The sequence below is a fragment of the Pongo pygmaeus genome, chromosome 2 (assembly GCF_028885625.2).
Source record: "Pongo pygmaeus isolate AG05252 chromosome 2, NHGRI_mPonPyg2-v2.0_pri, whole genome shotgun sequence".
NCBI lineage: Eukaryota > Metazoa > Chordata > Mammalia > Primates > Hominidae > Pongo > Pongo pygmaeus.
Genome location: NC_085930.1, coordinates 166,431,266 through 166,458,685, shown reverse-complemented (window position 1 = coordinate 166,458,685; position 27,420 = coordinate 166,431,266). Strand labels below are relative to the sequence as shown.

Sequence of the window (27,420 nt, the reverse complement as noted above, 5' to 3'; positions counted from 1 at the left end):
ATGTAAAAATGTTAATTCTTCCCAAATTGTCTGTACATTTCATACTCTTTCTCTCCCTCTTTCTTTCTTCCCTTCCTTTCCCTTCCCTTTCCTTCCCTTTCCTTTTCTGTCTCACTCTGTCACCCAGGCTGGAGGGCAGTGACATGATCACAGCTCACTGCAGCCCTGTCTCAACCCAAGGTCAGTCAATCCTCCCACCTTAGCCTCCTGAGTAGCTGCCACTACAGGTGCATGCTCCCATACCTGGCTAATTTTTCTAATTTTTTTGTAGAGATGAGGTTTCACAATAATTCCCAGGCTGGTCTTGAAGTCCTGGGCTCAAGCCATCTGCCCACCTTAGCCTCCTGAAGTGCTGGTATTACAGGTGTGAGCCGCCACACCTGACCCATACTATTTAATTTAAATTTAGATAGAGTTTTACATGGAAGTTGCAATCTGATTCTGAAGTTTACATGGAAATGCTAAGGGTCAAGAATCACTACAATAATTTTGAGAAAGGAAAAATAAGGCAATGTGCTCTACCAAATATGGTAATTGAAACAATGTGGTATTGGTGCAGGGATAGACTATATTCTAAAAGAACAAAACATATTATAGATTCCGGAAGCAGACTCTTCCCTAGAAGAAAATGGTATATGTGAAGATGGCAGTACAGCTCACTGGAGAAGGGATTCACTCCTAAAACAAATGGAACTCTATTAATTGATTATACAAAAATAAAATTTTTTAAATACAGATCCTTATATTCCACCACAAACAACTGTCAATTCTTTGTGGATTAAGGACTCAAATGTGAAATGCAAAACTTTAAAAACTTTTAGGAGACAACAAAGGAGAATATATTTATAATCGTGTAGAGAAAGATTTTTAAAATAAGACACAAAAAAGCACAAAGCATAAAGAAAAATTTTATAATTTTGACTACATTAAAATAAATACATCAAAGGAGTTTTTAAAATATCATAAATAGGTCAAACTTTAAGCCACAGACTGGGAGGACATATTTGAGATACATATACAGGAAAAAGAACACATAAAATGCATACAAAGAGCACTTATGAATCAAGAAGAGAAAGATCAAGAATCAAATGGAAAAATAGGCAAAAGATATGAATAAACACTTCGCAGAAGAAAATATGAATGGCAAATAAATATTGAAAGATGTCCAAACTCACTGATGAGCAAAAATTTAAAAACAAGCACTATTAACTGTTAATAATGATATAAAGAACTCTCACCCACTACAGATGAGAATGTAAATCTGGACAGCTATTTGGAAAATAAATAAGCATTTTCTGTAAAGTGAAAGATTCACATATCCTATGACCTAACAATGCCATTGCCAAGAGAAACACTTGCACATTTGCATTAGGAGACATGTATAAGGATGTCCAAAGCTGACTCTTGCAGTTGCTACAGCTGGGAACAAGTCATATTTCCATCAAAAAAAGAAAGGATAAAATGAGAGAAAGACATACAGTGGAATACTATGCAACTGTAAAAAGTAAATCATCCACGGCATCATAGGATGAATCACAAGAATGGAATGTTGAATGAAAAACATTGAGTCACAGAAGAATGTGTACTATATTACCACATTAATATTAATATCTCAAAACATGTAAAATAGAGAAACAAATAGGTTATAAAACTATGAAGCAAAAAGCAAGGGAATGATGATATACAATTCAAGCAATGCATTATTTCTAGATGAGAAGAAGGAGGAAAAATTGGGGAGTGCATACATTCTAATTGCAGTTAGTGTCTATTCGTTAGCCTGAGTCGTGAGTATGTGAGTGTTAATGTCATCATTCTTTAAATTATATATTATACATAATATAGATTAATGTATAATATACATAATATAGATTGTGTATAATATAAAATCTATATTATGTATAATATATAATGTCATTCTTTATATATAAATATACATTACATATACTCATTTGTATATGTTGTAGAACTCACAATTTTAAAAAAAGAAGTTATACAAGTAACAAATATGGCAAAATTTGTGAAAGTGTCACTTGATTAACCAAAGAAAGGGTCATTCTTTTCCAGAATGAAAAAGGAGCTGTGATAGCAGGATATGCACTGCCAGAAGTTCCAGCAATTCTTTGGGGACACCAGTACATACATAAGCATTTGGCAACTGGCACGAAATAGATATTTAATCAAGTTGGAAAAGGGCCGGGCATGGTGGCTCATACCTGTAATCCCAGCACTTTGGGAGGCCAAGGCGGGTGGATCACTTGAGGTCAGTTCGAGACCAGCCAGGCCAACATGGTGAAACTACAAATACAAAAGAACTAGCTGGGCATGGTGGTTTATGCCTGTCATCCAAGCTACTTGGGAGGCTGAGGCGAGAGAATTGCTTGAACCTGGGAGACAGAAGTTGCAGTGAGCCAAGATCGCACCTCTGCCCTCCAGCCTGAGTGACAGAGTGAGACTCTAAAAAAAAAAGAAAGAAAGAAAGAAAGAATAATAGTAATAACAATAATAAAGTTGGAAAAGGAAGGAAGTGAGGAACAGAGGGGAGAAAGGCAGAAAAAGGGGAAGAAAGAGGCTAGCTGCCCTCAGTTTGTAAATAATTGATTCTACACAATAAATAGATTCCTTGTTTGGAAAGAGTTCAGTGCTTGTTTTCACGGAGGGAGAGCTCTATTCTCTTGTAGAATTTAGCCCATTGTGTCTTCATGTTGCTAATGGCTATACTGACAGCTATAGTACACCACGGAGACTTGCTTGTCAAACATTAACTACTATGCCATGTTATTATAGATTTTTTTTCTGATAGAGTAATCACTACTACTTATATGGAATGACAGAAGCTGCCTGATAGTATTTAATCTAATTTGAAAATACAAGAAATAGCCCAGCTATGTAAGACATAGAAAGACCCAAAGGGATTTTTTTTTTTAAAGTCAGAACAGGAAAGGAAGCATTAAACATACAACTAAACTCTGACAGACTGCACCTTTTGCTTTGGTTTCATGGGAATTGGGGTTGTAGGTAAATAATACAGTATGTTGATTGTATGCTTGAATCTGCATTTTAAATTAAGTTTTAAAAGTTGAATAAATACAAAATAATATTCACCACATATTTCTTAAGTACAAAGAGGATAAAAAAAGAAAACTTACGTACATATCATGCAGCTTTTAGAAAATAGAACATTAATGCAATCTTAAAGCTCTTCGCGTATTCTAGCTCCTCAACATTCCATTACCCTATGAGAAATAATGACTATCTTGAATTTTATTTATATCATTCCATGTTTTTATTTCTAGTGTTATATATTTATACATATTCTTAAACATTAAAATCTTTTCTTACACATTTTTGCACTTCATATAAATATAATCGTAGTGCATTTTTCTACTATAACTTGTTTTTTTAAATCAGCACCCTGTTTTTGAGATTCATCCATGTTAACGTGTCTATAATTGTGTATGTGTCTATAATTCATTCATTTTCATTGCTCTATATAATCTCACTGTATGAATATCACAATTTATTTACTCATTTTCTTATTAATGGTTATCTAAGTTGTTTTCAGTTTTTTGTTATGACACTGTGAAGTTTTTTGTATATGCGTCCTGGTTTCCATGTACAGGTTTCTCCAGAACTATACCTAGGAGTGAAGTTATTAGGTTATACGACATGTGCATCTGCAACTTCATTAGATAATCTAAATTGTTTTCTAAAGCAATTTACTAATTTGTACTCCCACTAGTATTGATTGAAAGTTCCTCTTGTCCATAACATCACTGGTAGCTTTTTTTTTTTTTTTTTTTTTGGTGAGACGGAGAATGCCCTGTCGCCCAGGCTGGAGTGCAATGGCCCAATCTCGGCCCACTGCAACCTCTGCCTCCTGGGTTCAAGCAATTCTCTGCCTCGGCCTCCCAAGTAGCTGGGATTACAGGCGCCTGCCACCATGCTGGCTGATTTTTTTTTTTTTTTTTTGTATTTTTAGTAGAGATGGGGTTTCATCATCTTGGCCAGGCTTGTCTTGAACTCCTGACCTCGTGATCCACTCACCTCAGCCTCCCAAAGTGCTGGGATTACAGGCGTGAGCCACCGCGCCTGGCCTGGTCACTTTTGACACTGCTATGGGTTAGTATTCAAGTCCTCTGATGTGTCCACTTAAATCAGTGTAGCTGTGATTTAGTCATTACACAGATCACACACTTCGATCTACACCCACTACCTGAAGTCAGTGGTTCATATTGAATTTGGCTATGGTCTCCTCTGGATACTGATCAAAAAGCAGGACTTTAAAAGGTGGATAATTCTTGTTTTTCCAGTAAAGTGCTGATTGACAAATATGAGAAAAAATCATGATGTTAGTAGTACACATAAAATATTGTATTTGGCACTGCTGGAAAAATCACCCAAGTTCTGTGGGTTTCTGACTTTGTAACTACAAGATATTTGGATCAAAGTATACTTATTTTAGGTGACATATGAATTCATAATCCAGGGGAAAAAGTCTCATAAAAATAACAACATTAAATATATCTTACAAAAGAACCATTTAACTTGGCAAAATATTAATGAAATAAAACACATGGGTTAGATTTCCCTTAAAATACACATAGGAATAAAATGTGCTCAACAAAATATGCTCTGGCTCTTGCCAAACAAGAAACATCTGAAAATAACCTAAGAGACTTTCTTAAACCACAGCATGTTTCTGGCTTTGTCTGCCACTTAATTAAGTGTTGCTTTAATAATGAAGCATATTAGGGATGGGGGTTGCATCCAGTTCACAAACCATTCTTTATGGGGTAGTAAAGATAAAGACAATAGTACCCACATTTTAAAAAATTAATTTCATGCTCTTGCCTTCTTAGCATATGTTTCGTATCAGCCTTAGTAGTTGTTCTCTGAAATCTCCTTTAGTTAAGAAAGTTAGTCATTGTTTAGTCCTTGAAATTTTGGTGGAAATCTTTTATGATCGCTCAAGGATAAAGGAACTAGGTAAGGTGTTTCCCTGGCAACTTTAATACCATTGCTTATAAAGAACCAGAGTTATGTATGCTGGTGAAGCATATTTGGAGTTTAGACATTTTTCAAGGCAATTTATTGCTTTATTTAGTGTCTTTACAATGTGAACTCTTGAACTATTAAAAGTAAGGTTGTAGAAATGACACAAAAGCATTCATAAATGCCATGTCAAAGCAATCCCAGTGCATGTGTAGACAAATTTTCTACTCTTATGAAAAAAAATTCATTTTTAAAATAAAACATTAACTGCTTCAGAATTCTACTTTGAATAAAGATAGGCTATGTAAATCTGACCAATTGTTCTACTAAGGACAATCAAATCTGGAAAAAAGATAATTTTTAAGTGTTTGAAAGAATAGTTTGTTCCAAGGTTCTGAAAATGCAAAAAGATACTAAAGTATCAGTGAGTCAAGATCCCTTTGAAGAGGGATCAAAGCCCAGAGAGGTGAACCTGGCTTTGGGGGCCATTTTTCTTTGGTGAGCTTTGCTGACTCAAAGGGAACCTGAAAGTCTAAGAGGCTGAGAAGTTGAGTATTACTTTTCACAGCTTCACAGAGAAAAGTGAATGGCCATTAGAGTTTAGGACCTATCAAGAAGGAAAGGGGACTTGTAGAAACCCCTGTAGAAACTCTGAGGGTATCTATCCCAGAGATAGGATAAACTGGAAAAAGAAGTGAACTCAACTTAAACTTATCTCAATACCTAAACTGAATTGAGTTGATACCATGCTAATGCCTCTAGGTACCTGGCATAAGCAAATATAAATCCTCTTCCTAAGAACATGACATCCTTAGCATTATATTATTTCTACAACGGACACTGCAAACACAATGTCCATTCACACACTCACACACAACTTAGCATACGAGGAAACAATAAAATATGAATAAAAACTAGAAAAAAAAAATAGCCAACAGAAATGGACCCTCTGAATCCCCAGGTACTGAAATTATTAGGCATAGACTTTAAAATAATTATGCTGGCTGGGCGCAGTGGCTCACTCTTTTTTTTTTTTTTTTTTTTATTTTATTATTATTATTATTATTATTATTATTATTATTATTATACTTTAGGTTTTATGGTACATGTGCGCAATGTGCAGGTAAGTTACATATGTATACATGTGCCATGCTGGTGCGCTGCACCCACCAACTCGTCATCTAGCATTAGGTATATCTCCCAATGCTATCCCTCCCCCCTCCCCCCACCCCACAACAGTCCCTGAAGTGTGATGTTCCCCTTCCTGTGTCCATGTGTTCTCATTGTTCAATTCCCACCTATGAGTGAGAATATGCTTGTAATCCCAACACTTTGGGAGGCCAAGGTGTGTGGATCATGAGGTCAAGAGTTCGAGACCAGCCTGACCAACATGGTGAAACCCTGTCTCTATTAAAAATACAAAAATTAGACAGGAGTGGTGTCTTGTGCCTGCAATCTCAGCTACTCAGAAGGCTGAGGCAGGAGAATCGCTTGAACCTGGGAGGCGGAGGTTGTAGTGAGCCAAGATTGCACCACTGCACTCCAACCTGGGTGACAGAGCAAGACTCCATCTCAAAATAATAATAATAATAATAATAATAATTATTATTATTATTATTATGCTTACCAGGTTCAAGGAGGGGGAAAAAGATATAATTAAAAATTCAGCAGAGAATTGGAATTTATTAAAAAAGAAGCAAGTGAAAATTCTATAAACAAAAATTACGATGGCTAAAATTAAAATTTTACTGGATGGAAGTCTGTTAGTCATGGCTGAAGAGGGAATGAATGAAGTGGAAGACAAATCAGAAAAAAATATCCAGACTGAAGCACAGAAAGTCAAAGGATAGAAACTACAAGTGGAATTAAGAGACATAAATAGTGCCACAAAGTAGTTTCTTCCACATGTAACTGAAGACTTACAAGGAAAAGAAAGGGAATGCGGCAAGAATAATAATTTGAAGAGGCAACAGCTATAAACATTCCAAAAATGACCTCAAACTACAGATTCAAGAAGCCCTATGAATCTTAAGTGAGATAAATTAAAAGAAATCCACACTTAGGTACATCATAATATCATTGCTGAAAAAATATCTTGTGGTGATTCCTCTATATGTACATATGTATATATACACACACATACATACACACATATTATATATAGACATATAAAATTATATACATGTTTACTTGTTATATTCTTTAAGGAAGTGCTAAAAGAATAGTAAATAAGTGTATATTAATAATTTCTAAACTTATTGAGGAGAAAAGAGGAATAAAAATGCTCAAGGTAAACAAAAGCAAGACATCAGAGAAAAAAAGAATCATAAAACAAATAGAACAAATGGAGAACAAATACCAAGATGGTAAACTTAAACCCAAATATATAAATAATGAAATTAAATGCAAATTGTCTAAATGTTCTAGTTAAAAGACAAAGATGAACAGATTTAAACAAAGATAAAAACCACGTGATGTAAAAAAGAGACATCTAAAACATAAGGATAAAGAGAGGTTAAAAGTAAAGGATGAAAAGAAACATAGCATGCAAATATTAACGAAAAGAATTATGTAGTTATATTATTATCAGAAAAGCCAACTTTGAAAGAAAAAACACTATTAGAGGATGCATCATAATAATAAAATTAATTTTGGTGGGTGTAGTGGTTCATGACTGTAATCCCAGCACTTTGGGAGGCCAAGGTGGGAGGATCACTTGAAGCCAAGAGTTCAAGACCAGCCTGGGCAACACAGCAAGACCGCATCTCTAAAATAATTTTTTAAAATTAGGAGAGCATGGTGGTGCACCTGTAGTCCAAGCTACTCAGGAGGCTGAGGTGGGAAGATTGCTTGAGCTCAAGAGTTCAAGGCTGCAGTGAGCTATGATCATGCCACTGCACTCCAGCCTGGGTGACAGAGTAAGACCCTGTCTCTAAAAAATAAAAATAAAATAATAAAAGTTTTTATCCAAAAGGAAGATTATAACAATTCAAATTTTCTATCTAGGTATAACAGAGACTCAAAATAAATAGAATTACAAAATAGACAGAACTTCAAAATCGACATAAGGAAAAATGGACAATTCCAAAACATACCAACAATTGTAACACACCTCTAAATATCTAATAGAAAAAGCCATAAAAAAAACTAAGATTATAATAGAAAAAGTAATTTTAAAACTCAATCTAAGGTACATAAATAGAACACTGGATTCAGCATGCAAAACATTTTTTAAATGATCATATGCTGAGACATGAAACAAGTTTCAAAATATTTTAAAGGATTGAACAGAGTAGGCTCTCTGCCCACTGTTGGAGAATAAGAAGATAACTAGAAAAATCTCTAAATGTTTGAAAATCAAACAGTGGATTTGTAAATAACTGCTTGGGTCAAAAAAGTCACAATAAAAATAGAAAATATTCTGAACTCAATGATAATAAAAATACAACATATCAGTACTTACAAATGGCAACTACAGCCATGAAACTTACGGTTTTAAAGGCAAATGTGAGGGAAAAAGAAAAGCTAAAAAATCCATGGCCTTAACTTCAAGCTCAGGAAAGTAAAAAACAAACAAACAAAACAGAACAAAAAAAACCAGCAAAATAAACCTAGAGAAAGTAGAAGGAAGTAATGAAGATAAAAATATAAAATCCATAAATACAACTTACAGCAAAGACTTTAGCAAACCAAAAAGAAATATGAAGAGCTAAATAGTAATTCCAAGAGGCTAGGGGAAAATGTAAACCCGATAAAAGTTGTAGAAAAGAAACAAGGAGAAAAAAGTAGAAGTTAATGAAATAGAAACTACAAAAATAAAAATAAAAAAGGTGGGAGTGAGGCTGACCAACAAAACTGACTCTGGTTCCTTGAAATGACTAATGGCAAGATGGTGCAAAAAAAAAAATCAGAAGTGGGTACAAATGAATTTTAAAAAGAAGTAAGAGATAAATAAATGAGGGAAAAAAGTTTATATTTGCAGATGATAAGATTGCCAACAATACAAGAGAATCTACACGTAAATATTTAAAGCTAATAATACGGTTCAGCAAGGGTGCAGATAAAAACCAATATACAAACCTTAAAGTTCCCTTATACTAGGAATAATAAAAAGAAAATGTAATAGGAAAAAAGAATCACATAAAAAAGAAGCAACAGCAATTGAACTATAGAGTATCTAGGAATAAATCCTACAAATATGTGCATGAACTTAATGAAAACAGTATGTAATAGTTTATTGAGGAACATAAAAGAGTACTTGAATTAGTGTAAATTTTGCCTTGTGCATAAATTAAGTAAATCAACATGTGAAAGATATTGATACTCTCCAAATAATCTATATATTCGTTACAGTTCTCATCAAGATTTCAAATTGATTTCTATGGACTCTGGTTGCATGTAAAATTTATGTAGACACAGAATTGCTAAGACATTTCAAGAAGAAAGAACAATGAAGGGGTACTTTTTCTACACTGTATTAAGACATTAAAAAATGAACATAATCAAAAATGGTGTAGTACTGGCATAGAAGAAAACAAATAGACCAATGAACATAACAGAGACTCCTGAAATAGACCTGAACATACATGTAAACTTGGAGTACAATAGAGTTGGTATCATAAATTAATAATAGAGTATAACCACATTAAAAATTTGTATTAGAAAAACGTGCTCTCTATATACAGAAAATAAAAACAGACTTCTACCTCACATTAAAAACAACAAATGAATTTTGCATTAAAACCTAAACAGGAAAAAAACCTCTACATATTTTAGAAGAAAATAAAGGAGAATCTTTATGAACTTGGGGTAAGCAAAGATTTCTTAAGACAGAAAAAAATATAAACTATCAAAGGAAAATGATTTTTTTAATGAAAAGCATTCAATCTAATTTATTGCTCTGTGTTTAGGAATACAAAATATTAAAATTACCCAAGTGCCAGTCATTAAATAAATGGTGGCACATCTGCACAGTGGACTAATAGCTTTAAAAAGAGTCAGTAAGCCCTCCACATGCTGAGTTGGAAAGAGCACCAAGATATATTGTTAAGTAATTAAAGCAATTTGCAGAACTGAGTGTATAGAGCAAACAACTTTGTATGTAAAATCGTGACAATAGGTCAGGCATGGTGGCTCATGCCTGTAATCCCAGAACTTTGGCCAGCTGAGGTGGGTGGATTGCTTGAGCCCAGGAGTTCAAGACCAGCCTGGGTAACATGGCAAAACCCCGTCTACAAAAAAAAAAAAAAAAAAAACCACGAAAATTAGCCTGGTGTAGTGGCGCAGACCTATGGTCTCAGCTACAAACCAGGCTGAGGTGGGAGATCTCTTGAGCCTGGGAGGTTGAGACTGTAGCAAGCTGTGATTGTACTACTGCACTCCAGCCTGGGTATCAGAAACCTTGCTGGAAAAAAAAAAATCCTGGAAATAAAATACATACTTTCACTTGTTTGTATTTGAATTAAGAAACTTTGGAGGGATACATCTTGTTTCTTGTGGCAGAGGGTCAGGCAAGAACTAAGTAAATGAGAAACAAGGATATGAGAATGGGTATCTTTTCACTCTATATCTTTTAATATGTATATCTTAAATTTTTAACTATGCTAATGTATTACTTCTTTAACTTTAAATTTTGAAAAACAAAACTTGTATATAGCAAAGATTTCCTGTCAACAACGCTGAAAAACAAATTAAATATAATTACAACAAATGTAGCAAACAAAGCCTTAGTATCTGCAGTATGTAAAATGTTCCTTCAAATCAGTAAGAAAAAGACACTCCATATGAATCCATGAAAAGAATATTAATTTGAACAGGTATTTAACAGAAGAAGAATTATGAATATGTTCAGAGTGTAAAATATATTTACTCTCATCACTTATCAGGACAAGGTAAATTAATACAAAAAAGATACCATTTTCATCCACCAGGTCAAATTAAAGAGGCTTTGTTGAACAATGTCAGATATGTGACAAAAAGTCACCCTTGTGGGAACATTAATTAGTACTGACATGTTGAAGTGTAAGTTGGCAGCATTTAATCAAATTAAAAATCTGCATACCCTACAACCCAGAAATTTCGCTTCTGGATATGAATCCTAGACAAATTCCTGCAACCGTGCACAAGGAAGCACTTACAAGGATGTTCCTTTTGGCATGTATTTAACAAACACTCATGTAGCACTTACTACATTCCAGTCTTGATTCCAAGCACTTTACAAATATTACCCCATACAATCCTCATAACAACTCTAGTAGGTAAGTACCATTAAGATCTCCACCTTATAGATTTTTTTTTAAACTAACATAACAAAAATGTTGAGGACATTGCCTAAGGTCATGTGGCTTGTAAATGGTAGGAATGGATTTGAACTTAGGCAGGCAGCCCAGACCAAGTGTACTCTTTCAACCTTAAATCCACATTATCTCTCAGTAAAATTCTGCAAATCACGTAGAGCTTCATCAATAAAGGAATGGATATAAAGGAATATAGGAATGGATATAAAAAATGCACTGTATTCATAACATGAAATGCTATCAGCAACTAAAAAGATAGCGATCTATCTACCTATTTATCATCTATCTATCATCTATGCATCCATCCATATGTAGCTATATTATTCATGTACATATGAATAGCTTTCAAAGCGTAGTTGAAAATTTTTTCAATGTAAAAAATACTTATATATGAATATAAATTATTTATAAATTAATGCCTCTCAAAACATAAAGATTTCATTTCTTCTTGAAGCTCAAAAATTCTGATGCAATGATTTTGCTTTCTGAAATATCTCTTTAGATAAATCTGTTTCAATTCTAAAAGCATTGATAGAAATCTAATTTTATGACATTTTCAAATCTGTTGATCTTTTTATCATGACTGCATTGCAAAAATAAAAATTCAAATCAGATCAGAATATTTTTTTCTGTAGCAGAGTGAATCTTAGTTATATATGGTTATATAATTTTATTTTAAATTTATTAATATTAACATATTTTTTCCTATTCAAAAAAATAACATGATCAGTGCAGAAAAATCAATAAGAGAAGTAAAATAAGAAAAAAAGGCACTCCTGTGACCTCATCAGAGTAGATATCCAGCTTTAACACCCTGGTGATTAGTTTCCCTCCCTCCCTCTCTCCCTCCCTCCCTCCCTCCCTCCCTTCCTTCCTTCCTTCCTTCCTTCCCTCCCTCCCTCCTTCCTTCCTTCCTTCTTTCCCTCCTACTCTTTTTGTTTCTCATTTATTCACCTGTCTATCCGGATATTTATCCATGAAAAAATGGCCCCTGTTACTCTTGTATGAATAAAGCTAGTTATCTTACAGCAAATCTGCTTTTTTCAGGTAAGAGTCAATTGATTCTTTCTTTTAGTTATGTAATGAAGAATGAAGAGGTTCTCACTGTCCTTGGAAAATGTATTGTGGAAACTTTTCTGGTCTTAGAAAAGCCACTGTTCACAATATTTCTTGAAATGCAGACTCCATCCTGATAAGAGATGGATCAATTTCTATTAAAAAAAAAAAGAAACAAACAAAATATCCAAATGTTGGAGCATGGTTAAGATGAAAAAAACACAGTATATTTATAGAATATAAATGGAATATTATTTTATATTTAAATGATATAGATGAATATTATTTATCTGTAAAGATGTTTGCAACATATGTAAAAAAGGAGATTATATTATTCAGTATAATCTCTATTTTTTTAAAAAAAAAACGTATAAATATGTAAGCCATAGGACCCACTTCACTGTGTTAGGGAACAAATGTGGTCACATTTAATTTTTTTAATTAAAAAAATTTTATTTTTCTAATTAATGTTCACTTTCTCACTTCTCCTTATTATCAGAAAATACAATGTTTTTCTTTTATGCCAAGCATGTCTCCATTGTCTCCAACTGGAGATTTCTCAGTTTAGGCTAGTCTTGCTTCCAAATGCCAGCTGGAGAAAGAGATCAAGTCTGACAAGCTTACCATTATCAGTGTTGTAGATGCCATACTGTGGGTCACTGAGGACTGGTCCATTGCCCAGGCTCTTATCCAAGACTGCTGTAGAGCTGCTGCTTTTAAAGTTTGGGTGCCTGCTTCAGTGGTCCCCAAGCTTGGTCCCAAGGTCTCAGCTCCTCAGATCTCTGTCACATGTTCAGCCTCAGAGGAGGAGCTTTCACTATCAGCCACAGCTGGGCCCAAATCCTTAGGACCCTGAGTCTGAGTCATCAGGCGAGACTCCTCCACTGCTCTTGTGACTCCCACCTGGAGCCATTTCTGTGAGCGGACCATGGACTTGTTCTTTTCTGTATGAACTGTCACGTTCCTCTGACTTCAAGTCTTGGCGAGAATTTTCCCTTTCCATTTTTTGCTATTATAAGACATTCACAGCACTGATGAATGTCTTTATAACCAAGTCCTAGAAGTTGAATATCTGGATCCAAAGGTACACATTTTTATAGATTTTGACAAGCCAAGTTGACCTTCAGAAAAGTCATAGTGATTTACATTTACACCAACAGTATAAGAATGTGTCTTTTTTCATCTTTGCCAGTACTGGGGATAATTTTTTAACAGCTTTGTTGAGGTATAATAGACATAATTGCACATATATAAAGTGTACTCTCTTATAGGTTTTGACATATGTATACTTGTGAAATTATCCCAATCAAGACAATGAACACATCCTCCTCTCCTAGAGTTTCATGACTCTTTATAACGCCTCCCTCAGCTCTTGCTCCCCTCCCCAGCATATCCAAGCAACCACTGATCTTCCTTCTGTAACTATAGATTACTTTATATTTTTCACAAATTTATTTAAATAGAATACAGTAGCAGCCTTTTTTTTACTGGCTATTTCACACTGTGTAATGATTTTGAGATTCATCCATGTTGTTAGATCTAAATATTTCAGTCCTTTGTATTACTGAGTAGTATTCCATTGTATAGATATACCCTAATTTATTTATTCATTCATCTTCTCATAGACATTTGGTTTTTGTCTAGTTTTGGACATTACAAATAAAGCTGCTATAGACATTCACATACATTTGCATAGACGTATGTTTTCATTTCTCTCGGATAAATACATAGATGTAGAAAGGCTGAATCCATGTACAGGTTGAGAATCTCTTATCAGAAATACTTGGGACCAGAAATGTTTTGGAGTTCAGATTTTTAAAAAAATTTTTGGAATATTTGCATTAACTTACTGGTTGAGCATCCCTAATCCAAAAATCTAAAATCCAAAATGCTCCAATGAGCATTTCCTCTGTGTGTCATGTCAGTACTCAAAAAATTTTGGATTTTGGAGCATTTCCAATGTCAGGTTTTGGATTAGGGATGCTCAACCTGTATGCAACTTTTTAAGAAACTGCCAAATGGTTTTTCCAAAGTGGTTTACCACTTTTAATTCCTATCATCAGTGTATAAGAAGTTCCAGTTGCCCCTTATCTTCATAAAGACTTGATATGGTCAGGTTTTTTTTTTTTATTATTATACTATAAGTTCTGGGATACATGTGCAGAACGAGTAAGTTTGTTACATAGGTATACATGTGCCATGGTGGTTTGCTGCACCCATCAACCCACCATCTAGGTTTTAAGCCCCACATGTATTAGGTATTTGCCCTAATGCTCTCCCTCCCCTTTCCCCACACCCCCCAACAGGCCCAGGTGTATGATGTTCCCCTCCCTGTGTCCATGTGTTCTCACTGTTCAACTCCCACTTATGAGTGAGAATATGCGGTGTTTGGTTTTCTGTTCCTGTGTTAGTTTGCTGAGAATGATGGTTTCCGGCTTCATCCATGTTCCTGCAAAGGACATGAACTCATTCTTTTTTATGGCTGCACAGTATTCAATGGTGCATATGGCCACATTCTTTTTATCCATTCTATCATTGATGGGCATTTGGGTTGATTCCAAGTCTTTGCTATTGTAAATAGTGCTGCAATAAACATAGGTGTTCATGTGTCTTTATAGTAGAATGATTTATAATCCTTTGGGTATATACCCAGTAATGGGATTGCTGGTATTTCTAGTTCTAGATCCTTGAGGAATCCTTGAGGATCCTTGAGGAATCGCCACTCTGTCTTCCACAATGGTTGAAATAGTTTACACTCCCATCAACAGTGTAAAAGCATTCCTATTTCCCCACATTCTCTCCAGCATCTGTTGTTTTCTGATTTTTTAGTGATCGCCATTCTAACTGGCGTGAGATGGTCTCTCATTATGGTTTTGATTTGCATTTCTCTAATAACCAGTGATGATGAGCTTTTTTCATCATGTGGTTTGTTGACCACATAAATGTCTTCTTTTGAGAAGTGTCTGTTCATATCCTTTGCCTACTTTTTGATGGGGTTGTTTTTTTCTCGTAATTTGTTTAAGTTCCTTGTAGATTCTGGATATTAGCCCTTTGTCAGATGGGTAGATTGCAAAAATTTTCTCCTATCCTGTAAGTTGCCTGTTCACTCTGATGATAATTTCTTTTGCTGTGTAGAAGCTCTTTCGTTTAATTAGATCCCATTTGTCAATTTTGGCTTTTGTTGCAATTGCTTTTGGTGTTTTAGTCACGAAGTCTTTGCTCATGGCTATGTCCTCAATTGGATTGCCTAAGTTTTCTTCTAAGGTTTATTTAGGTTTTACATTTAAGTCTTTAATCCATCTTGAGTTAATTTTTGTTGTGTGTGTGTTTTTTTTTTAATTTTAGACATTCTAATAGGTTTATGTAGTAGTCGCTCATTGTGGTTTTGATTTTTCGTTTTCCTAATGGCTAGTTATGTTGAGTATCTTTTCACATGTTTATTTTTCATCCATAGATCTTTGATGAAGTACCTGTGCAAATCTCATGACCATTTTTATTAGGTTTTTTGTTTTCTTATGAATGACTTTCTGGAGCCCATATATTCTGAATACAAGTCTTCTATCAGCAATATGTTTTGCAAATATATTTTCCAAGTATATGTCTTGTCTTTTCCTTCTCTTAACAGTATTTTTTGAAGAACAAAAATTTTTAATTTTAAAAAGTAATTTATTAGCATTTTAAAAATAAATCATGGTTTTGGTGTCATATATAAGAAAGCTTTACTTAACTCAGGTTCATAAAAATTTTGTTTTATGTTTTAGTTTAGAAGTTTTATAGTTTTAACTTTTATGCTTATGATCTATTTGAAGTTAATTTTTATATGTGGAATTAACTATGGAACAAAGTGTTTTCTTAGCATATAGATATACAACTGTTCCAGTACTGTTTTTTGAAAAAAACCTATTGTTTCTCCACTGAAATGGCTTTACACAAACATGAGTTGTTTATATATGTGTGTTTCTATTTCTGAGTTCTGTTTTGATTCATCTGTCTATCTTGATTTGATATCACACTGTCTGGTTTTGATATAAGAGTAAGGGTGGCTTCATGAAATGAGTTGTGAAATAAAGTTTCTGAAAGAATTTGTATACAATGGTTATTATTTCTTTCTTAATTGTTTTGTAGAATACCAGTGAAGCCATCTGTGTCTCAAATTTTCTTTATGTGAATGTTTTTAAGTATACTTTCAATTTTAAAGTAAATAAATATAGGGCTATTCTGGTTATCTAGTTTTTCTAGAGTGAGCTTTGACAGTTTTTGTCCTTCAAGGAACTTGTCCACTTCATCTAAGTTGTCGAATTTATTGACATAAATTTCCATAAAATTGTCTTACTTTCCTTTTAATATCTCCAGAATCTGAAGTGATGTTAACTCATTTATTCCTGATACTGGTAATTTGTGTCTTTTCTCTATTTTTCCTATCAGGCTGGCTAGCATTTTTTCAGTAAAAGGATATGTCCCCTTTCTTTCTCTTTGCTAATACTGGAAAAATTAGAATTATTTTTTACCAGTTTGGCAAGAAAAACTGGCACATCAGTCAATGGGTTTCTTTGCTATCCCTCTCTTTCTGCATCAGAATTATTTTCAATTATAGAATTGTTATTTCACTGATGTTTTTATAAAGAAAGCATCATTCATGAATTTTTTTATTGAATTCTTTCCTTGTGCTAATAGTAGTAGAGCTGAGGTTCCTCAGATGAGTTAAAACCTCATGCCTGTCCTTGAGGGGTTGTCAGCTAGTGGGAGAGAATGAGAATTATATAGTAGAAGTCTGTACGAGTTACCCTGTGGAGACAAAGGAGGATGTGATCAGCTCTACTAGGCATGCATATCTTTCCAGAGAGGAAGAGGTAAGAGTTATGGTTGGAAGAAGAGTTGGCATTTTACAGACAGTTCATGGTGTTTGAGATTGAGGGACTGGCAGGAGCAAGGCACAGAAGTAGAAGGGAGAGTGATGAGTATAAATCATTAGTCAGGGTTTTTTAGTTGCAAGTGACAGAAGCAGTTCTTGGGTGATTAAACAGATATGGATTTTATTATGATAATGGAAGTTCGCAAAATTTCTGGGAAAACTGAATAATCAAAACCACACTGGAGAACAGGCATTATGAGGAAGCCCCTGCTGCTCCTGTACTAGGTCCTATGGGAAACCACCACTGCCCCCACAGGTGCCAATGTTGAGCCAGGAACTTGCTCTTGCTACTTCATCTGCCCACGAAGGACAGAACTTTCTGCTACCAAATTCAGTGACACAGTGGTTTCTACAGTCATCCCTCACCAGATCGTTTATTTCTAAATCACAGTTTTGCATGGAGAGTTTGATTGATCTTAAATTACCTTCACCTATTTATTCAAAGTTTATTCAACAACTCGGGTTCGTATTAAGTGCCAGATACCATGTCAAAGTCTAGGGATCAACCGAACAAATAAAGTATCTGCCCTCATAAAGTTTATATTCTAGAGACAGTGGCGAGAGAAGGGTAATTTTTAAAAAGAAATAAATAAGTAAATTTGTAATATGTCAGTTGATAGTAAGTGCTATGGACAAAAATTTGAAAATAAAGCAGGAAATGAGACATGCCTGGAAGGGAGAGTATGTTGCTCTTTTACAGAGATTGATCAAGGGAAACATGTATGGGTAATGTATAGTAAAGATATGAAGGAAGTGAAGGAGCAAGCCATGTGGACTTCTGGAGTAAGAGCCTGCTAGGCAGAGGGAATAGCGAACGTAAAGGCACTGTGGTGGGAATTACCTATTGTGACAAGGATTCTCTGTGTAGCTCCAGTGTAACTGGAGCAGAGAGATCAAAACCAAGAATTGTAAGAGATAAAGTTGAAGATGTGGGGGAGATGGGGAAGCCATATCATATAGGGCTTTGTTAATCATTGAAAGGACTCTGGCTTTGACTCAGGGTGAGATGTAGAGCCATTCCATTGCACCATATTGAACAGAGGAGAGTCAGTTCTGGCTTGTATTTTAGTAGGATCACCTGGATGCTCTGTTTAGACTATATTTTAACATACCAAAGACAGAATCCAGGGAGCCATTGCAATAATCCAAGTTAGAGTTGAGATGATGGTGTTTTGATCACAGACAACAGTGGTAGTAAAGATGGTGAAAAGTGATAGGCTCTTGGATGTATTCTGAATGTAGTGACCTCACTACAAAGGGTTGTTTGTGCATAAGCAGGGGAAGCAAAGATGAAGAGTCAGGTGCAGACTAGATTACAAAGTCCCTTGCGTGCCAAGCAAAGGAATTTGATTTCATCCTCAGGTAATGGGTGCCACTTGTGAATTTTAAGTAGAGATTCATATATCATATTTTATTTTAGAAAGCTGATTTAGTGGCAGAAGTGAGAATGATGTTGAAGAGGCCATGTTAGAGGCAGTGAGAGCTTTGAAGAGACTAATGTCAATAGCCAGACAAGAAAGGATGAAGAATTTACAAAGAAAATAGCTATTTATCTATGACAGTAGATAGAGGAAAAATGGTTGTATATTCATTTTCTGTTACTCTGTAACAATTACCATGAACTTAGTTACTTAAACAACACACATTTATTATTTCATACTTTCTGTGAGCTAAGAGTTCAGTCTTGGCTTAGATGGTTCCCCTGCTCAGAATCTCACAGGGCTGTAGTCAGAGCATTGGCTGGGCTGTGTTCTCATGTGGAAGCTTGTCTGGGTATCTTCCAAGTTCACTAAGGTTGTTGGAAGAATTCATTCCTTTGTGTCTGAAGGACTGAGGGCCCTGGCTTCTTGCTGGTTGTTGGCTGCAGGCCACCTTTAGCTCCTAGACTCTACTCATAGTTCCTTGTCATGTGGGCTTTCTCAACGTGGTCCATTACTCCATCAAGCCAGCAAGGAGACTCTCTAGAGGAAGTTTGCCAGCAATATGGAGCCTTAGCAATATAAGGCAATCACAGGAATAGCATTTTATCATCTTACCTCATTCTATTCATTAGAAGCAAGTCACAAGTCTCACCTACACTCAAGTGGGAAAAATTACACAAGGGGGAAATAAACACCAGAAAGTGGATCATCGAGGGCCACCTTGGGATCTATCCAAAATGTTAAGGACACATTATAGATAAGACCCAGAGAGTCACTGGATGTGGGTGAGAAAAGGAGGGGGAGAAATACAGGATGACACTCAGCTTTCCTGTTTGTATACTTGGTAGATGGTGAGGGCCCTCACCAAAATAAACACAGAAGGAGAAGCTAGTTTGGGAGAATAATGAGTCTTCTCTAATTTGGGAGTATGTTTTATCAAAATGTTCTTTATTATAATGAAAAAAATGAATAAACCTTAGCCATAGGGCCCTATTTCTGTTCTTAAAGAAACTTGACTCTTGGCCGGGTGCGGTGGCTCACACCTGTAATTCCAACACTTTGGGAGGCTGAGGCTGGTTGATCACTTGAGGTCAGGAGTTTGAGATCAGCCTGGCCAACATGGTGAAACCCCATCTCTACTAAAATACAAACAAACTAAAAAAAAAAAAAAATTAGCCGGGTGTGGTGGTGTGCGCCTATAATTCCAGCTACTAGGGAGGCTGAGGTGGGAGAATTGCTTGAACCCAGGAGGCGGAGGTTGCAGTGAGCCAAGATCGCACCACTGCACTTCAGCCTGGGCAACAGGGCAAGACTCCTTCTCAAAAAAGAAAGAAAGAAAGAAAGAAACTTGACTGTCATAGTTCATGCCACATGCTATTTTGCTGAGCTAAAAGGGAGTTCCTGGCTGTGTCTGAGTTTTTGTGCCTGCAATGGACTCTCAAAAGCTGGAAGGCTGACCATAGAAATGGTGCGCTTGCAGGAGCTTTCATGATTACAGGTAAGAAAAACTATTCATAGAAAATGAAATCATTCAGAAGTTCTCAGTGTTTATATGTAACTCACCTGTGTAAGTTGCCTTAGAATTTACCTCTTTTCTGTAAAGAAAACGTCTTTGTCTGATTTTGTGGTTACAGACAATGTTTTATTTCAAGTTTCCCAAAGGAGGGTAAGGAGTGAGAGTTAGACAGGAACAGAGGGGAAAAATAAAGACAAAGCAATACTCTGTAAAACTGATTACTCAAACACATTTTTGACAAACAGGTGTAATATCTGGTTGCTGTTGCCATTCTGCCACCAAGAAACCTGATGACTTCATTTGGGCCTCTTCAACCAGCTGCCCCTAAAGCTAGCAAGATCGACCCTTCAGTGTCCACTGATAAATTCCTAAACAGCATAAGTGATTTTAGGAAATTTTTGAAAATTGTGTATGAATGGATGGATTCCATGACAAGGGTATTGAGGTCAAATGGTTATGTGGCTAGGTACTGCCAGGCAAGTCTAAGAGATTGAATTTAATTATTTTGGGGGACTCAAGTATTGAGGAAATGACTATGTAGCTGGTTAGGAAAAAATAATTTAGAAAGTCCTGTTTTCAGGTACACTGAATGACTATATTCCTTTCCAGGCCTTTCTTGCATCTACTAGTTGTCAGAGGAAGCCTGTGGTTGTCACTGAAGGAGCCCATTTGTCATAGATAGTTCCTGTTGAGTCTCTTAGTCCACTTAATTTTCAATGAGCTGCACCCAGGAGAGCCCTCCCACAAAACTAGGTTAGGCTGATTCTGTCAGGTGGAAATTTTTTAATGGCAAATGGCAGAAAACCCAATCTAAAATCACTTAAGCTATTAAGGAATTTATTAGTGTACACTGAAGGGTAGGTCTTGCTAGCATTAGGGGCAGGTGGTTTAAGGGGCTCAAATGAAGTCAACAGTTTTCTTGGTGGCAAGAGGGCAATAGCAGCCAGACCTTACACCTTCTTATCATCAAGCCCAGCAGCTTCGACTTTTTACTCCCAAAGCTGAGCTTTCATCATTGTCCTCTCATTGGCCTAGAAGGGGTCATACACCTGCCCTGCATTAGTCACTATGATCATAGGAGTGCAATTACTCTAATTTGGGTAAGACCAATTAAGGCCCATCCTGTTTATGGGCATCAGCTGTACCCAAAGGACATGGTTTCCCAAGGGAAATTTGGGTGCAGCTTTGACTAGAAGTAGAGTAAGTGAATGTTGAGTGGCAAACACAAGAGAAAGTAATCTTCACCCCATGAGTAGTCCTTTTAATTGGGCTAGTAATTTTTTTACATGCAGCATGATTGCCACTGAATGGAAATATTTTTATTTCCACTTGTACACCTTACACCTGACTTCCCCCCCTGCAGCCCCCGCCCCCACCCTCCCTGTTACCCTCACATGGTTTGACTGAAAGTTCCGTTCGGGAGAGGCTCAGAAATGTTTTATCACTTTATGTGAAGGCAAAACCTCAGATCAATAAGGGAAGAAAGCCCATGCCATACACTTAAAGGGAGAGAAGAGCCTCTAGATATAATAATCCACTGGGCACCACCAATTAATTTATGCATTAGAGGTTTTAAAGTGCATTCTCCTTAAAAGAGAGAGAGAGATGAGACGATGTGGGAGTACTTGTGAGGGATCCCCAATGAATTAGGTCTGAAAAGAGGAGTTCTATATTTGGATGGTAAAAGGAAGGGAGTTAGAAATTTGGGTGGATGCAAGAAGGAACCATGAGGGTTCAGAAAAATCTCTAGTGCTACCAGGGATGTTTCATTAAGTTGTTGTGTGTTTCGTAAGCAATACCAATAGTATAATTAGACTTTTGCTCCTTCACACTAGCCATTTTGCTTCTCTTGTGGTATTTTTCTTCTATCATATTTGGTTTAAATACCATTTCATTCCAGTGCTTCCCTTCCTCCATTCCCTCTCCAAGCCTTTTTCCTGATGCCTGCTAAAAGGCCCCACATCTGATATTAACCTAAAACTTCCTTGATTTCTTAAAGTGAGTTATTCATTAACAGAACCTAAATTACTGGTTGTTAGGCAAATCTAATTCTTTCAAACTACAGATCTGCTCAGAGATATCTGTAAATCTAGTGTAGAAATAAGTGAAGCTTTGTGCCAATTGTTAGCTCTAAGCAGAAGTTTGGGAGAGAGAAGAAAAGTTACTCATTTGCCCAATTCCGCACAGTGAGTCCATGGGGAGGGAATGAAATGTACCACTGGCTTGACAGGCAGCTCAGGGGGACGCGGCTGCAGCCCACAGGACTGAGCAGCAGCTGCAAGGCTGCCTCTGAGCGTGGTCATGGGTCCCAGCTGCAGTGCTCTAAAGATCAAGGATTTTGCCTTCTATTTTCTATGACCAGAGATTCCTGTGCAAAGAGGTATGGCTATCTTCTTTCATGTCCTTTTGTTCAGCAAAAACAAAAGCTAATTAAAGTAAATGTCAGAGGCTGCAGAGAAGCAAAGAGTGGGGGATAGGAGAATGGAGCTGAGAAACTTCCAGGGGCTGGCTGATTATGCAGATAAAGCACATTTGGGAGCTGTGTGTCTAGCCATGTATGCAGGCATTTTGGTTATTAGGGTAAAAATGCCACTTCTCTGTGGGTTATTAAAACATGTCTCTAGGCCTCAGGAGCAGAAAGCTGTGCTTCTAGATTCATATTATGTGCATTTTTGTTTTACTCCTTAATAATCTAGTCTCATTTCTATTTTATACTTTTGTTTACCTCAATCAACATTTTGCAACCAGCAAAGAAACTGGCTCTGCCTACGGATTTTCAAAGAAAATTAAATATTATAGCATCATTACAGTCAGTGGGTTGAACAGGGTCACCATTACTGTTTGTTGCTGCTGCCGTTTTTTCCTTTGGTGTTTCAGATATCTTACAAATCATAATTAAATCTAACCACTGTTTTATTCTTTCAGATACACACTTAAATTGTTGTAATAATCAACCATTGGATTAAATGACATTTATATATTTTTGATTTAAAAAGCAGAAAAAATATTTAGAGAAATATTTGAGTTGGTCATATAGATATTTAGTACATGAAACTTAAACGTAAATGAAGATACATTTAACATTAAGTTTTCCACGTAGTTTGAGAGTTTTGGTACGTTTTCTGGAAGAACAAACCCACGACTTTGAGTTATGATTTTTCAGCAAGATTTGTATTATTCCAGAGCAAAAATGACCAGCAAAGTCAAAATTTACAGGTGAAAATGAATATACTATAAAATTATGACAAGTCACAAAAGCCTTGATTTTAGAAAGTTTATTAGACTTAAAGATAAGTATTTCTCATCCTTTTTGAAGGAAATATTTCCTATTTGTGCTTTAATAAATTGAAATATGTAATCAAAATTAAGTAGTTTTTTGGGCTCTTGACTAAATAGGTCACCAAATCTATTTTTTTCATGTACTTATGAAATAAGCCTGCTACAAACTTAGATCGTATGTACTCTAGCAAAAAGACAGGGCTGAAGCCTTTAGCACCGCTTGGAATAAGCCAGACTCAGAGGCTTTCAGCAGAAGTGAAGTGTAGCAGCATGCCACAGCCAAGGAAGCCCAGAGACATCCAGGGAACAATAGACATCTTGTGGGAAGGGCTGAAATGTGTGCAGCCAATTCCCATGGGAACGCCTGTAGTCCTTTCACGCTGTGTGAAAAAGATGCTCCTTCAAAAGAATCTGTAATCCTTTCTTTCAAGGGAAAAATCTGAGAACTTTATTGAAAGTTTCTAGACCCCAAATGGGTCTAAGTTTGTTCATGAGCATTTTTAATACAGGTGAATAAAACGAAAATGTTTTGATGCAGAGTAATGTAGTCTAAAGTGTAATGTAAATAAATATTGCCATTCTAGAATTTTCTGAAGTGAGGAAGCCAGGGTATACCCTAACCTAAGTTGCAAGCTAGAGGCTGAATTCTTCAGAATAAGTTGGTTTCTTGAGTTAATTATGGTGATTGAAATCTCCCCCAAGAGTTTCAATTATTCTACAGGCAGTATGCCAATAGTGTGGCGATTAAGTCCTCCGGTTCATGTATATTTTCATTTAGCAGAATCTACAGATGCATAATAGAGTAAGCCACTAATGTTTTATTAGTGGGCATTGAGTGTAGGTCACCTTGAAAAGTAGTAAAGAAAGTAGCTTGAGCCCTGGAGGGCCACTCCTTTCTCACTAATAAACACGGGAAAGAGTGCTACACTTCCATGGAAAACTCAGGTGTTTGGATTACCCAGCCACAAAAAGTTTGAGATACATTGTATTCTAGCCTATTTCTGCTCTGTAAAAACATTCACTGTTATTGTTCAACCTTGGTGGGGGTAGGATCACAGTAAAACTATCTCTCCGGGAAACAAGATAAGGTTGCCAAAAAATCAACAGGGAAACTTCATTCAAAAGAATGAAGTTTACAGATGAAAAGTGAACAACCCAGAGGTAAGAACAGGATGACTAAGATAGGGAAAGGACAACAAAGGTATAAATATGGCACATATGGAAACAACCTAAACATCTTTAGCTCTGTGAACTCAATTTAGTGAACAGTACAGTCGTGTATTAATTTTTAAAAGGTATGGCATTGGGATGTGTTAACTGGTGGACCATCTATAGGAATAATAGTACCCTTAAGGATATGATTGCTGGCACTTTTTCTGTGGTTGCCATATGCCAGGCTCTGTGTTAAATGTTTTGTATCATCTCCTTAAACCTCCCAACAACCCATATCACAATCCTCAGGAGCAAAGGAGGAATTCCAGGCTCAGGGAGTCTAATTAACCTGCCCACGTTTACACTGCACGTAATGGCATAGCTGAGCTTGGAACCCAGTTGAGTCTAGATTCCCATACTCTTACCACTCTGCTCTTCTTACTGGAGTTCCATAGAGTGTCCAATTCAGGACTCTACACCCTTTAAAAAAATAAAACTGGATAAAAATCTAGGGATTAAAAATCAGTAATAATGAATAGAAGATTAAAAGGGAAGACCAAAGCAATATCATCTATTCCATTAAAAGACGAGACTTCATTTGTATATTGGAAATTAGAAAAACTACTAATGAAAAAATACAGCTACTCATGAATGACTGGATTCTTGATTTCTATAAAGGAATTCTTCAACGGGATAGTTCTCCAGATGTGGATGGCATAAAAATATGATTGATCACCAACTGTCTAGGCAGATTTACGAGGTCGTTCTCCTGGAACATATGACCTGGTTTAACTGTGGCCACCCTGACCACACCCTTTAAGTAGACACACCCTAGTGAGCACAAAGATGAGATTATCTGCAGGATAGCTGCCTGTACGCATTGCCAGAAGACAGATGATTTGATAGCTATAGATCTACCACAGGAACAGACAACTTAGGGGTAGAGAAGAATGCAGTCTTAGAAACCTTGCTTTTTAAAGTGCACTGTTAACTGTTTAAAGAATAAAGGAAGGTTCCAGTGCCCTTTTCTCCGTCGGAGTGTCAGTAGAATAAGCAGGATAAACCTTTTGCCTGAGTGTTGCTGCAATATTTAAAAGTACAAATCCAATATATCTGGTCCACGTGGATTTTTATGAAAAGCTTCCCAGCAAATAACGAAAAAAAGAGAGTACGTATGTTGTGAAGTTTGTTCTGTTTATTAGCAACTTCCCGCATACTTCAACTTTCAACAATATTACTCTAGAGGCAGAGTAAAGGGATACTTTCTTTAGGAGGTGACTCTTACTGGACGTACACTCAGTGTTTCCAAAACGTGTGTGAGATCTCAGGGAGAGGGAAGTGTTAATGAAGCTGCAGTTCTCTTCTCCTCCCCTGGAGCTCCCAGAGGTGGCTCCCTACAGCCATTCCGTTCACCTGCTTGAGTTCCTGTTGAAAATAGTTTCCTGCGTGGCTCGCCCCCGCCCCCCATTCTTCCCTGGGAAAGTATAGATTTTCACGAACACAGGGAGTTCTGTTTTCTCTGTTAAAAACAACTCTCCTTTACTGGAGCAGGCTTTGTGTTTCACCTCAGGAAACACAGCGTTGCACTGGGAGGTAACTCCGCTGGGTGAGGTGCAGCCTGTCACCTGACCGGTCTCTGGGGCTGCCGGTGGCATCAGGCTGCATTCCTTGAATTCTTCCACCCGGCACCGGCTCCGCAATGAACAACTTCAGGTTCACTGAGCTGAGCGGATTCCACTCGCTGTGCCCTCGGAGCCTGCCTGAATCTCCCGCCCAGTCTCAAACCAGGCAGCCGAGTAACTGCAAGGGCGCCTTTGAGGAGTAGCACGCAGGTAAAGTCGAGTTTGCGCGGGACAGCTGTGACTCCCTGAAATGTGCCAGTTTGGCGCCGTCATTTCTGTTTTTGTGGTTTCTGTTTCTCCTTACAGAAAGCTGATTCGCCAGCAAATACCTGAAAAAACAAACAAACAAACTAAATGATGAGAAGGTGGGCCTCAGATTACAACCCCTTAAAGATTAGGGAAAGAAATTATGAAGGAAGCAAATTAAAGGCAGTAAGAATTTTATAAGCCAGCTTTTAAAAATCATGCAAGAAGTATGAGATTTTGGAGTCTGGCCTACCTGGATGTGAATATTGGCTCTGTGTGTAACCTTGGGCATGATACTTAACCTCACTCGTCCTGTTTCCTCTTAGGTGGTAATATCTACCTGCAGAGTTGATGGGAGAACTAAAAGAAGAAAGCATCTAGTGTCTAGCAAAAAGGTTGATGTGTAGAAAGTATTTTAAGTATGTGCGCATATGTGCATGTGTGTATATGGTATGCTTGTGTGTACATGGTACATGTATATGTACACGTGCACACAGGCCACAGGACTATGACATTCATAAGGGTAGGGAGTTTCTCAGAACATGAGGTAGAATTTGATCCGGCTCTGACCTTCCCTGCTGTTGCAAAAAGACCAGCAGGAGAAGCCAGACACCTGAGCAAAATATTAATGAGAGCTGCTGAAAAATAAATAATGTGCCTTGCCAGTCCTTATTTAGGGAGGGATGTGCAGCATGTGGAGGTACTCATTGAATGAGAGCTGATGGGAAGGGAGGCAGCTCAATAATAATTATCTCACACAGTCATGAATACAACTATCCTGGGAGACCAGCTGCCTTCAATCCTGACTCGGCAACTTACTCTTCAAGTGCCTCTTGAAGGCTGGCGGTTACTTTCCTCTCCAAACATCAGTTTTTGATTGCATGGAATTGTCATAAGAATTAAGTGGCTTAGTATATGAGAAGCACTG

At 36.6% G+C, this 27,420-nt stretch overlaps 1 protein-coding gene across 5 annotated transcripts in view; it reads left to right on the top strand.

Moving 5' to 3' along the window:
- The window catches only part of VEPH1 (ventricular zone expressed PH domain containing 1), a 294,353-nt gene that overhangs the window by 8,186 nt on the left and 258,747 nt on the right, over positions 1–27,420 (top strand). For 2 of the 5 annotated variants that reach the window (XM_054483989.1, XM_054483987.1), the window contains exon 1: positions 22,356–22,573. The exons of 1 other annotated variant lie outside the window; for it this stretch is intronic. The gene's annotated coding sequence lies outside the window, so the exon portion shown is untranslated. Of the gene's footprint in view, positions 1–22,355; positions 22,574–26,010; positions 26,457–27,420 lie in introns of those variants that run through there. 2 more of the 5 variants (XM_054483985.1, XM_063661319.1) reach the window with 2 other exon arrangements.